Source organism: Wyeomyia smithii, chromosome 3, assembly GCF_029784165.1.
Source record: "Wyeomyia smithii strain HCP4-BCI-WySm-NY-G18 chromosome 3, ASM2978416v1, whole genome shotgun sequence".
In the NCBI taxonomy this organism is placed as follows: domain Eukaryota; kingdom Metazoa; phylum Arthropoda; class Insecta; order Diptera; family Culicidae; genus Wyeomyia; species Wyeomyia smithii.
Genome location: NC_073696.1, coordinates 240658366 through 240673008, shown reverse-complemented (window position 1 = coordinate 240673008; position 14643 = coordinate 240658366). Strand labels below are relative to the sequence as shown.

The following is a 14643-nucleotide window of genomic DNA, read 5'->3' as shown; positions in this document are numbered from 1 at the left end:
TTTTGACCCCCACCCCTCTCCCCGTGGACAACTGCCCATATAAATTCTAAAAAAATTGTATGGACCGTGGACATCACACAACCCCCCCACCCCCCTCAAAGCTGTCCACGTGGTATGTGGATGGCCCCTATACAATACTATTTTTATCGCATATAAATTTAACATAATTTATGCAGAAAGAATAGTTCGAACCTTAATAGAATCGACGTCCTGAATAAAAAAGCCTTTATACGGGCTTAAATTTAACATTTAAGCAGTAAAAGTAGACAGAACCAACGTAATAGATGAAATCAGAACGAGGAATGCATGTTGATTTATTAACAGCGTTGGCAAAAACTCATGCAAAGTTGAGCTGAGTAACCTTTTGCCAGGATTGAGTTCAGCTCGCATCTGCTTCCTCTTAATAGTTTAAGACGATTGAGTTTGAACTCTGCAAATTTGTTAGTGCATACAGTATTAAGGATGCTGGCGAGAAATAGATGATGTGCAATAGGTCACTGATATGGAAAAAAAAGTAACCAGAAAATTAAAAAAAAAACTACACAAATGACAAAATGCTCACCTACCCGAAAAAACACCCTGTGCAAATTTCAGCTCTATCGGGCCTAAAACAGGGTGGCGCAAAGCGATTAAAGTTTGACCTTGAGAAATTCGAAAAATCACCAAAATCATGAGTCTTTTCTTCAGTTGATACCAGATCTCGACGTTTCATGCATTTTCAAACCATCTGGCACCAAAAAAAAACGTAAACCGAAATTTCATGCACCCCATCATTCCGTTGGGTTAATTTTTGGATTTTTAAAGGCCACCCGATTTTAAGTCTGATTGAGCTGAAATTTTGCATAGCGAGTTTTTTCGGACAGGTGAACATATAGTCTAACTCAAAAAGAAGTTTCTCCGGATTAATTTCGCGAAAACCTAGTACGAAATTGTATAGATCAAAATTAGCCTTTCTGTGCATTGAACATGACATAAAAGAAAGAAATATGTTATCTCCTCTTGTAATACAGAATCTTTCACGGAACACAAAAAAATGAGATAAAAAAGCTTTCCAGGCTGTTTTGTGAAGTTTTTTCACTGATCATGGCAAATCAAATAAATTGAGTAAAATCCATTGTCAGCCAGAAAAAAAATGCACAAATTTTATATCGAGTCACCATAAAGTATAGTTTGGAAGCTTCAACTGTTGACATTTAGGGTTTAAGATGGATTAAAAGTAGTAAATAATCATTCAATCAGTTTTTAAAAATATTTACTTTGGGTGTACTGCTAAGTCAGATCCAATGAAAAGATGTCCAAACTCGAACGAAATTCTAGTAGCTTACCTGTAAATAAAAAAAAATCAAAATAAGTTTAGTATAGGGTCTAGACATCATTCTAAATGATTAGTTGAATTTCATGATGTCTTTTTCACAAATCGGGTATTTTTTTTCAAATTCTATGTCATATTTTCACTTCTTCTAAAACTTTTTTAATCGGAAGAAAATGACGTAATTATTCCATTTCTATCGTGAAAATTTTATATGAAATTAATTCGACTCATAAAACATTGTCGAAACCCGCAAAGCTCTAACGTGTAAGGGAAAAAAGTTGGCATCACAACGCCACCTTCACAGCATTCCGAACTAATTCAATAAACTAATTCCAAATTGAAGCCCTAACTATACCAAGAAACTTTATACAAGATCGTATACCGATTAGTCAAACCCTAAAAGCGCAAATAATTTCGTTCTGCTAGATTCCAATCCTGACCCAGTGTGTACTGGTAGAGCATTTTAAAATATTGGAAAAATTACCTATAGTTATGTGATACTTTGTATCAAAAACAGTGTCGTATATTTTCAGTGAGTGTATGGCAGTATTTCGGAGCAACAGACCCGATTCTGGTCCTTGATTCATAACCATGAACGAATCTTAGGTACACCACCCTACATCTTTGAAGAAAGCATAGCACATTCGAAACAATTAACTGAATAGAAAAATCTTCGAGAGCGAAAACAGTTCCCTCCATTAGCGAAGCCAAAGCATCGGTATTCTGGAATGCACGTGGAAAATTTTTGTTTGATTTTCTCCAAAAAGGATAAACAATCAATGGGTACTCTGCTAGTTTTCTGCAGCGTTTAAACGACAAAATAGCAAAAACAAGACAGTTGATCCGGTCAAAATCAATTAACTAAAGCTCGAATCGCGCTTCCTCCTCATACACGGTTTTCACCAGATTGTTATCTATTACTAAATTAATACAAATGGTGACATAGAGATTATGTTGAGAAATAAATTTTTAAATTTTTAACCATATGTCTGACAAAAGGCTTCCGAGATTATCTTCATAGTATAAGGAGTGACTCAGTGCAAGGTATGTTTCGTGAGAATATCGGCATCGGCAAATGACTGCATTTTAATGAAGTCGCATATTTTTTTGAAAGCCTGCTTCGGTTCATGTCACTCAAAGCATGCAACGTTCTCTTTCAAATAGAATGGTTACGACCCTAGTGGTACATAGGTGAGCAGTGCGAAGTTGCACCGGAGAAGTGCCAATGCAGTCATGTGGGAATTCAAACCTCTTATCATCATAGAAGGTCCGTACAAGTACGTCTAACTACCAGTCCACGCCAGCAATCATCGTAAATCCGGAAGCACCCGTAAACAAACACGCAGGTCAAAGCATTTACCGTCAAGGCATCCCTGAACAAATTCAGAACGACTGCAGACAACGTCCAACCGACTCAGTTCCGTTCTGTCTTGCGGCTTCGGAAAATCTACCGTTTTCCCGGCATGGTGGCAACTCGAAACCAGCTATTTGCATACTAGCACTGGTTATAGCTATCGCCTATGGGTTGTAGTATGTAGTCATAATCCGGTGCCTCGATTGCTCGTTTGTGGTCAGGATTGACTCGCACTGGTGCTGGTTTTCTTGCGGAATGAATGGAGGACGTGCTGCACGTTTTAAACCTAAAATTGCTTCGCCCCACAATAGTAGCTAGTAGCCTCCCGAAAGCTGATAGCTTAGAGGATTGAACTAATGTGGTCTCTGAGCAAGTGCGACTACATTTTCACTTCCTAAAAGTGATCGATTTTAATAGCTCGCATACAGTGATAGTGGCAGAAACACAGTACGGTAACGTGTTGACTTTGCGAAGTCACATTCTCCGTTTAATTTGAACTTTTCTGAAAAAGTGTCAGCGAGAACCTCACAGGTTCATTTTATTCAAATCTTGTTTTGACGAGGAAAAATCTATTGATTCCATATTTTTACACAGCGATACAAAACTCATGCAAAATACTAACCAATGCTCCCCCGCTATCTTTTCAAACGTAACACAGACACACTCTGCAAATTCGAAATCGGACAAACTATCCACTGAACGAACCGGAGCGACAAGTCATGAATATTTAATGACGGAAATCGATCCAGAAAACAGAGGATGTTTTCCTAAACTTGAGTTTGAGAGTCATTTTCCTGCTTCGCTACCTGACGTCGAACCAGCTAACAAATGGGCAGAGTAAACAAGAGAGGTTTATATTTTCAACAAAATATGACATTTATAAATTTTTAGACATCCCACAAATCGGTACGATTTACCCTAAGCCGTTTCCCGCCGAGATTGTGCATATTTACTCCTCGCTTCTCTATCGGTTTACCCTTTTCACATAAACCATCCTGGAAACCGGCTCACTTGCCTTTAAAGCGAGTAAAACCGCTGTTCGTTTTGTTCGTCCGTGCCCGAATATGGAGTAGGTACAAGTCCGGCAATCGAAGGATACCGTCGTCGTCACCATCATGATCGTCATATATAACAATGTTCAACAGACAAACTCCGGCACGCCAGCTAACCGAGATTATGTTTATTGGCATTAAAGGTAATCTGTTTTCATCCAGTACGGTTTCACAGTGTGCAAGATTCCTGTTGCCGGAATCCATATACACAAACACATGCGCGCGAGCGGAGCATACAGATGATGAAAATGTAAAAATGCACACGTACTGCTGCAAGGACAATGACGTCGTGTCGCAAAAACTCGTATATAACGAAATCATCAGCCAACTCCACGCGAGGAAGGTATTGAAGTGAAGATACAATTTTTGAACGACAATGCGATTTGCTCCTTTTCATCTTCTACGAGAAATAGATACTGGATAATTCTCGTACGTGAACGAAATAGGAAACAACTATGATGGCTTGAAAAATTCATTATTTTTAGTTACTAAAACCAACAGTTGATATGCATGAAGTGGAAAGCATGATGTAAATGCCAGCATAACATGCTTGTGTGAATAGAAATTAACGTTGCTACAATAATACAAATATCAGCGGTCCATAATGGCTGCCTTGAGGTATCTCCAAAATCCGGACCTTTTTTTTCAAAACTCAACTTTGTTAGATAGTCAGATAACCCGGACTTACGTCAAACGTTACATATTTTCTTCAGTCTGATAAAAAAATTGAAACTTGTTTTTAGACTACAATAAGTTTTCCATCTTCTTACTGGAATGCATTCTTTTCTTGAGATACAATTTTCTTCAGTAGATGCGGTGGGTTTTCAAAAACTTATAAAACTCTGGGTTGCGAGTTAGTTATAGTATGTTTTCGAAGCAGTTTGAAAAATCTGGACAGAAATTTATTCCAGACACCACACCTGAATATTTGGATCGCCCGGAAAAATCCGTACGATTAGTATGCTTAGATCTGGCTATCTTTCTATCGTTATTAAAGCCTTTATTAATAACTAGTTGGCCCGTAGTGGCTAGCCACTTTCAAATGCGTTTTAAACTATTTAAAGTTGGTATTTAATCTAAAATATATATATATTTTTTTTAATTTCGAGTTGAAGTTCAAGATGTAACTAAGACACTATCGACAATTCGATGCAGATGGCCAGCGCTGGTTTAAAATTAAATTAATTATTGATTGCTAACTCGAAAACGAATCTGCATCTCGCTTCTTATACGGATCCACTGCACAGCTGTTTTCTCCAATATCTAAAGACTCTCCAATATTTGATTATTTTCGAAAAATTGTTGTCTAACGATTTTTTTTTAATTACATAACATAAATAATAGTTCATTTTCTCAATTGTTTGATGTTACATATATTATATTCAAACTAAACTTTCAAAACAACTAAAAAGGAATGTGATTGAAAAAAAAAACAATTTACAAAAACCATTGCTCATGAAAAAATACTGGATTGCTCAAAAAAATATTCACACATACAAAAGTTTGCCTCTGCAATTTGTTATTAACAATAGCAAAGCTTGGAACAACGAAGTACTGCCCTCTTTTAATCATTGATGGGTAGTTCAAATCCCTCTCTAATTCTCCGATATAACTTCACACATGATAAATGACGCGCATGAAACATCTGTCATCTGCGTTCCATCACAGAAACCTTTTATAGTGTTGCGTGACAACATAACAATCCTCATCCCATCACCACCACCTTTGTCTACTTCTTTGTTTCCGTCTTCTGCCTTCATAAGCAAACAAATATTATTTGATATAGAATAAAAAAAAGTTGGCTTACTGTAGCGCATTTGCAGGATAGTAGATAAACCTATGTTTAATTTTTAAAATTTAGAAACTTTTATGTCGATATATCAAAATATCTTAAATCAAAACTGTTTATCAGATTTTACATAATGTTCAAAAATAATGGCCAATAGCTTAACCCGATCCCGGCGCAAAGAAATCAGTTTTTACCTCAAAAAATAAACTTCAAACTCTTATTACTCATCAACTATAAACATAGATAAGACAAACTCTATTGCAAATTAAAGATCAATCTGTACCTTACTGAATAATTTCATCGTGAAAATTTTCAAGTATAATTGTTCAACTTGAATCAAAGTTTGAATGTCACTCGTCGGAAATGGGTTTATCTTATACTCTAAGTTTTTTTTGGAACAGCTCAAATTTTCACGTATCAGCAAAATAATTATCCCTTTCTCCGTACATCTTGAACGTCGTAAAGAATTGATTTGGGGTACAATGGGGTAGCATGTCTTGTGTAGGTTAAATGTCTTTTCTATTTTTAAAAATATCGAAAAAAAAGTAGAAGGTTGTATCCAAGACACGACCGCATAACTGACGTAGAACTACGCACACTATTAACAAATGCATTGTTGTAGGTGTTTCATTAATGAGTCAAAGTCTACTAATGCTTGCTTTGTGCTGCCTCAACAGTGGGGTAATAAAGACACTGAAAACACGAGCTGTAAAAGCTGTTTCACATTCTGTAAATTAGACGGCTGCTACAGATTTAAATTGCTACTATCCAGCACAGATTGCTCGCTTGAGTTGTCAAAAAATTATTAACCTTCAAATATTTGTTTATTTGCCTTGAGAAAAGCATTTTGCTGCTCAAAATTGGATTTGCTGATGGCAACCTTTATGCTGCCTCAGTAGTGGGGCAATAGCGGCAGTCTGACGACACACGCTGAAAAGCGAGAAGAACCGCGCTGCTCCTGAGATATGGTGACCAACCACAGGGCAAGTGCTTAATTTGAAGGCAGCCACAGGCGCGACCCGCTGCTATGGTCTGTTACTGCAACTACTGAGTGCCGATATCTGCTGCTACTGCTGTCAACGTTGTGGACGGTCATCCAGTTCACCTTCCGACTAATGAATGTAGCTAGTTTTCCCAGAAACACTCTTTTATAGCCGAAGAGTGCTACGTAATAGGCCACGCCCTTCTTTTCAGTTGTTTAATTCTCTAATATTCTTTAGACGAATTATTCCACAATTCACATTCGATATTTGTTTCCAGCGAATAAACACCGATGGTGCTCTCACACACGCAACGGTTTCTAACCCGTATTTTATTGCGGTTTGTAACATCAAGCGATTTCGTTTGCTCGTTGTTGCGTGTTGCATCATGTTGCAACTTGGCAGCTGGGAGACGACGAAATTCTGTTAATGCTGATTGATAGAATCGACTTTATATAAGTACTGCATATTCGAATTAACTGCCTCTGTGAATGCGTTCTAACAGGGCAGTTTGTTATTCAAAATCGGTTATGTAGATCGCAGCCTATTGTGCTGTTCCGACAGTGGGGGTATTAACTAAATAAACTACAACAGAATTTGATTTCTAGGATCCCGCGAAGAATGTTTGCTTGTGTTGATGCTAGGAATTTTTCACCCTTCAATAACTTGTTTATTTGCCTTGAAAAAAGGCATTTTGCTGTTCAAAATCGGTTGCTGATCGCAACCTTTGTGCCCCAACAGTGGGGGAGTTAAGATACACGGACAACATGCACTGTGGAAGCTATTTCACCTTCTGTAAATTAGACGGCCGCGATAGATGTAACTGCTAGAATCCGCACAGAATGCTTGCTTACGTTGTCAAAAATTATTAACTTTCAATGACTTGTTTATTTGCCTTGAAAAAAGGCATTTTGCTGTTCAAAATTGGATTTGGTGATGACGATCTTCATGCTGCCCTAACACGGGGGAATAATGGCAGTCTGGCGACACACGCTGAGAAGAACCGCGCTGCTCCTGAGACGTGGTGACCAACCACAGGGCTAGTGCTGCTGCTAAGGAAGGACGACTGCTGTTGACAACTTGTCGCTGTCCAGAACTATTATGAGCGGCTTCGGCTGAAACAGGCTCTTATATAGGCCAAACAGCATGTTTTCAATTGCAAGGTATATGATTCTGTCGACCGTGCTTGGGAAGCAATCATATAACGACCAATCAGAGGACGTAATTTTCGTTTAAACAAGGCTTGACAATTATCAATAGTACAATAGTTTGCATAATCAATCAACAATTTTCTACATTTGGGTGGATGCGTGTATAATTTTCCAAACAATTACTGCAAAAATGAAGGAAATCGGTTGAAAACAAACCGATTTATAAGCATTTAAAAAGGGACATATTTTGTCCCCTTTTCGTTAATAGTTTTCCTATTTACATCCCTATGTGGTAGGCTAAAGAAAAACGTAGTTCTACGTCAAAAAATTATATTGCTTTATCTTTGAGTACAACTTCTTGAGAACATTTTGGTAAATTTTGTTAGAGCTTTGAGTAATAGGGAGAAAGTTGGATAGATTTCAAGTGCGACTCGTCACGGCGCCGTAAGCTAAACTTGAAACTCGACATGGTGTTTTGTAAACATGGCTTTGCCGAGTTCCGGTTTTCTTCATTTTTTTTATAAATGTTCGTTATTAACGTCTTCGGTCGTAATTGATATTTTTTATAAACAAACAATTTTTTGCTATCGAAAAACTGTACTATTGAAAAATTACAATATCAATGCATTTAAAAATTGCTACACACTTTAAAAAAACCCAAACTGCTTATTTTCTCGAGCAAAAAGGTTTATAATCCTCTTGGCTTTATTATAGTCTTTCCTCAATGAACTACAACAGGTACTGCCTTGCTCCATCACTTGACAATCTAATTTTGATGGTAATGCCATGACATTACAGAACTTATTGAACATGTAACTATAAAGTAATGTTCATAACCAACTGACAGTGGTTTGGCTAACTTTATATTTCATTTACATGCTTGATATCATTGATACTATGTCTTTCTTCCATCTTAAAACTGCCTTTCGCCCTTTATTACGTTTTTGGCGGTTTTTGCCGATGCACCTGCATCAGGACCTATAGCCATGTGCTAATTTAACACGTGTGCCGAATATTAGTTAAGACGCAGTTAGCTTTAATTTCCTTACGACTGCCTTTATACCAGGTGAGAGGAGGTGAGTGGAGGACTAAAAGCAAAGGTAACTTGTAGTCAGAACAGGAGTGTTTGCGTTGCTACCCACAAAAAATAACAAACTTTAGTTTACCTCAGCTTCAGAGTTTGCTTGGGAAAAAGGCAAATTGAGTAACTTTCGTTTGTCGTGCGCGTGACTGAAAGACAAGCAAACTATATATATTCCGTTGACACTGATTTTTTAGGCTACCTACTACAGTATGACAAGTTTAGCTTATACATAGAAACGACCTACGTAGGGATCAAGACCCGTTTGTAAAGAATATTCAATTTTAAATTTTATTATACAACACAAACAAATCTTTTTCAACAATAAAATAGTATTTTTCAAGTATGAAAACTCTGTCTATGCACAGCTTCGGGCTAGTACGCATAACAATCACAAATCAGCGGCCATTCATTGCGTTTCTTCCTCCATGCGCTTTGAGCTCCATTGTTTCCACTTACAATTAGGCGGAGCAAGTAAAAGAAAATGACACAGTTTGCGAGGACGCAGAGATCGGCTGCTATTAGCTGCTATTTTACACTTTGTTGGGGGAAGAGGGAATATTTCAGAAAATGCCTTGTTAGTAAAAGTGAATAAACTCGAACCATTATTACCAAAGAAGAGGAAGAGACTTCAGAGAATAAAGAAAATTGTTTTTGTTTGGAAACATTTTAAAGGAAAACTTTAGCTCGATTGGAAGTTATTTACAGAACCAATTGAAGATATTTCCAGTCAGTAAATAATTTAGTTTGTTTCCTTTTCATATTTCGGAAAAAAAAACCATCATTCTAAAGCAGTCCTTAACCATTACGAATATTTTTTAAACTTTACTGATATGATGGCTGTCTGTCATACAAGATTGTGTTCATTGCTAAACGTGACTTTGGAATAGAGATAATTGTAAGTAATACAAAAGAAATAAAAAAAATGCTAAAATTTGACATGTTTGCGGTCATCAATCGTTCATTTCTGACGTAGAACTACGTTTTTCTTTAGCCTGCCGCATAGGAATGTGAATTGTAAATTTATCAACAAAGAGGACGAAATTCATCCCTTTTTAAATGCCTTAGAATCGGTTTGTTTCTAACCAATTTCTTCCACTCTCGCAGCAATCGGTTGGAAAATTATATACGCATCCGCCCAAATGCAGAAAAATGTTGTTTGATTATGCGAATAGTACAATATCTATTGAAAATTGTCGAATCTTGTTGGACCGAAAATTACGTCCTCTGATTGGTCACTTGCTGGCTTTCCCTAAAAAGGTCGACAATATAGAATACCTAGTTAGCCGTAGCGTACCTGGCTGCGACAGTAGCAGCTGGCGTTCCAAATTTGCTTTCGGCTTAAACAAATCACTTGCCGGTTGGTCACATACAGGGTGGCGAAAAAATTTTCAAAATCAAATTCCCTGATTTTTTTCCCTGAATATAACATCAATCGGCACATACAAGTGCAACATAGATGAACGCAACTCTGAAATCTCAGCGGAAAAAATATCCAATCAGGTATGAAACCGAACCGGTAGCGATCCCGAATCAGTTTTTTATGCCAAAATCCGTTTTTACGCTGAAGAACTGCGAAAAAAAGAAACGCGTATCGGTTAAAAAATTTTCTCTGATTATTTTTCAATTTCGTCTGATATTCCCTGATCGAAAAATGAAATTTCTGACATTCCCTTATTGCCCAGGTTTTCGCCACCCTGACATATCTCAGCAGCAGCGCTGTAACAGCAAACGTTTCGAATTGCCGATTGAGGGCTTCAGCCTTCTTCGCAGCAATGAAACTTTACCTTATTTTGGCATCAACACAAGCAACCATTATGCACTGGATCCTAGCAATCAAAATCTGCTGCGGTCGTTTATTTTACTAAGTGTGGTGAAAACACTTTTACTATGTGTCAGAGTGCCGGCAGTCAGGGTAGCACAAAGATTGCGATCAGCATATCCGATTTTAAACAGCCGACTGCCTTTCTTAAGGCAACTGAACAAGTGATTGAAGAACATTGGTTTTTTCGAAAGGTCTTAAGCACTAAGCTTTGGATGTAAATGCTTGCTTATTCTGTTCAGTCAGTGATATTTTGATGTGCGAACTAGAAGTCGATATGTTTTCAACAACTCGCTTGAACGCAAATTCGAAAACGTTAGAACGTATTAACAAAGGAGGTTAATCTATTTTACAGCAATACAGTCATACCTAGATAAAAGGCAACCTCGATATAACGTAACTTTTTTAAATGTCCTAAAATTAAAGTACATGAATTGTATATGTTCCGAATAAATGTTTTTAATAAGTTTTGAAAACAACCAGTACCGTAAAATGGGGTAACATTGGTCCTTTTTATAATTGAAAACGAACGTGCTATTTCTCACAATTTTTTATAACAAGATTATTGCACTGCAAGCTGGTGGGAACGACACCCAAGAAAAAAGGAGTGACACCCAGATTTTACGTCCCGGGTGTCACCCGGTTACACTACGCCATTGGCAAGCAGTATTACTCTTTATGACTCATTAATTAAACACTCCCAACAATGTATTTGTTTATTTGTTCTGGAAAATGCAGCCTCTGGGCTCATTATCTAAACTTGATATTAAGATACAATAAATTCAAAACGTCAATTACAATCAATTAGAGTCTTAACCCTCTAGTGCCCAGTACCGCCTTTAGACGGTCTTCAGTTGAACCTCTGAAAAGCTTCATCCAAACCCCAAAAAATTGTTATAAAAACTCATAGTGATTTTTTCGAAGTCTGAAAATTAACTTGGGCACTAGAGGGTTAAAGTTGTCCTCTTTAATATAAACATAATCCGACAATGCAATGTGCGTAGCTCTACGTCAGTTATGCGGTCATGTCTTAGATACAACATCTTGCTTTTAAACGTCTTCATTATTTTTTAAACATATTTTTGAACAAAATAATACAAACTATTCTTGATAGTCTCAAGCTATAGCAAACATAATAGCTTGAAAAAACAGATTATGGTAAAAATCATGATATTAATTTTTACAACCGGTTTCCTTTTATTAGCAATTTAGAATTGTTCAGTTTTGAATTTAAAACACAGCAAAGCTTAGGTGAGCAAAACCACACTTTTGAATGAATTTACCCTAGAACAGTGATTCCCAACCTATTTGGCTCCGCGGCCCCTTTTGCTAAAACACAAGGAGCTTCGCGCCCCCTTTGCAAAGCACAGAAAGCCTCAAGTTTTCCAATACGAGGCTGCGTTTTTCAGTTTCATATCGTTCTGCAAGTCTAATTTGTTTCACGTCTAGGTCCTAATACGCAGAAAAGTTGGAAATGTGCTTTCATAGAAGTATCTATAAAGAAATTTTAACTACCTGTCAAATTTGCCAAGAATTTCGCGGTCCCCTTGCCGGCCGCGAACTCCCGGTTGGAAACCACTGCCCTAGAGGTGAGGTAGAACAAAACACTGTCACTAGAGAGATTATTGCACAAGGTTGCAGAGTCCCTTTTGTTGAATGCGTAGTAGCGGATTCGAATCTTAACAGAATCAGGCCACTTGTTTAGTGAATAAGATATTTATATTCTCAGCCTCCCTAACCCTTTTAATCGATATATTCAACAACACCCGAAAAATTTTCATTTACACTTGACGATATTGTGTCTATTTTTTTGTCACGGCACAAATCTGTCATGGTTGTTGAATAAGCAACACGAATGCCTTCAAATGCATTTGTCGTTCTAGAAAAAAAATACACCACAGGAATTAAAATTTTTGTTCTTAAGAAAAAGTTGAAAAAATAATTATAAATTTAATGTCTCCAAAAGTTAACATTCTAAAGATCTGATTTTTCAAAACTACACGCTTGTTCGAACATGGTAAAATGAAAGTTAAATAAGAACTTTTTTTTTTATTTCAATTTTTTTTTTCAGTGTATTCTCTTTTTTTTGGAGGACAAAATATTGTCTACAACAGCGGTTCTCAACCTTTTTTTGTCTGCGTACCCCTTGGTGTCGATTTTTTTCTAGAACGACAAAAATATCTACAACTTTGCTGAAAACATAACATAAATTAAACAAACTTTTTTGGCTCAAATAAAAAAAATATTTTTTAAATAAATTATTTAAAAAAAACATTTTGATAATTTTTATGTTTCTCAAACTTTGAAAGATTGTAGTAAAAATTGTTATCTTCAATATGTGAAGTAGGTACTTTTTTAAATATTTAATACTTTGTAACAATTTGTAAAATTTGGCACAACTGATTCCGTCGAATGAGCTCTTTATCAGAAAGGAACAATTGTTAAAAGTTTTAGCGGAATCGAAAATTATCGATCACCATCGATCTGCAAAGTAACGGGGACTGCCCCATCAGTTTTTATTACGTTCATACAGCAGGTTAATATTTGTTTAAGGAATGATACACATAAGCTCTTTTAGATTTTTTTCCTGAAATTTTATTCTAGAGAAACATGAATTACAACAACGCTTTTGGTGAATAATACAATATTGGGAAATGAATAACATTTTTTATTGAAAGTTAAATTTAAAAATAAATATCTATTTGCAACATTTTTTAAATCCTCTAAATTATTCATCTTTTTGCTGTCAAAGAATGAACTGTGTTATATATGTTCGTTGCTGGAGAACCACAAATAACTACAAAAAACTAAAAAAAAAATAATTTTTCAAAACTATTTTTTTGATATTTAAAAAACGGAAACATATAGAAAGAACTTTAGGATTTGAAACTACTATTAGAATCATAATGCATCGTCAGAGTTCGATTATTTCCAATAAAAAATAGGAAATTAAAAAAAAAATTTGAAACTTAACTTGTAAGTAAGAAACTGTCTTATATTTCTTAATCCAGGACTTTTCATCAAAAATTTTGAATCAAAGGACTTTTAAGCAAAAAAAGAATTTCCGCGAAAGATTTGCAGATAAATTCTATTAACCAACCATTTTTCTGACGAATTACCGGAAAACGCTCCCCTTGAAGAATATAAATCCGATTAAAATGACGCAAAAGAACAATAAAAAAATCCACTATAGTTTTGCGAAATAAAAACGTTTGTCTAAGAACGGTTTTTATTAAAGGTATATATTCATAATTTGGAGTAAGTGAAAAAAGGAATCAATCAACCTCATTTATGCCGGCATTTAATGGTAATCGCTAAGAAAATTTCAGTCACTGGCTTAAATACTACCAACTAATTCACAGTAAGCAAATTCGGCAATACTCAATAGCGAAACACGTTTTATTAGTTTTTCAATAAAGAACACAAAAACAATCTAAATTGCCCATCATGTATTCGTCCTTTAATTTAAATCTATGAAGACACTTTGTCGGTTATTTCGAATATTCTGGAAGTGGGAAGTATAAAACCGCGCTAAAGTCTAAATATAAAACAGACTGAAAAAATAGAATAGATCCTGTTCCCGTCAGGTGTACAAAAACACAACCCATTGCAGACTTCCGATCCGTTTCAATGGAAGAAAAAAATCATTGGATCACTAGCCACCGGGCTCCGACTGGGAAATATAGCCCAACAGAGAAGGTATCATTTTCACGCTCATTCACACTCTTTTCATTCGGCGAGCCGGAGAAAAGATCCATTCATCAAACATCTGCATCACTGTTTCCTTTCGCTTTCCAGCTGGATGCACCGCTTGAAAAATACCAGCTAAATGATTGAATGGCAGTGGGACGATTTTCAATAGCTCCTCGCGCTGCCATCGTCGGCAGAGAGGGTAGATACAAATTATCTGAAGTGAAAATTTACCTCGCAACGGAGTAGTCTGAAGTCTATCGATTATGCAAATGAAGCGCGAAATGCATCTGACTCGCTGTGCGATGCGCTACCAGTTCGCTCAATTAGTGATAGTTTTGATTGATCCATGGTGGAATTACTGACCTGATTTTCAGGCGAATTTTCTATTTTTAGATTACGGGCTAACGGA

At 36.4% G+C, this 14643-nt stretch overlaps 2 protein-coding genes across 6 annotated transcripts in view; one reads left to right on the top strand and one right to left on the bottom strand.

Moving 5' to 3' along the window:
• The window catches only part of LOC129730008 (actin-histidine N-methyltransferase), a 186037-nt gene that overhangs the window by 146571 nt on the left and 24823 nt on the right, over positions 1-14643 (bottom strand). The window lies entirely within an intron of this gene.
• The window catches only part of LOC129730007 (uncharacterized), an 87911-nt gene that overhangs the window by 57835 nt on the left and 15433 nt on the right, over positions 1-14643 (top strand). The window lies entirely within an intron of this gene.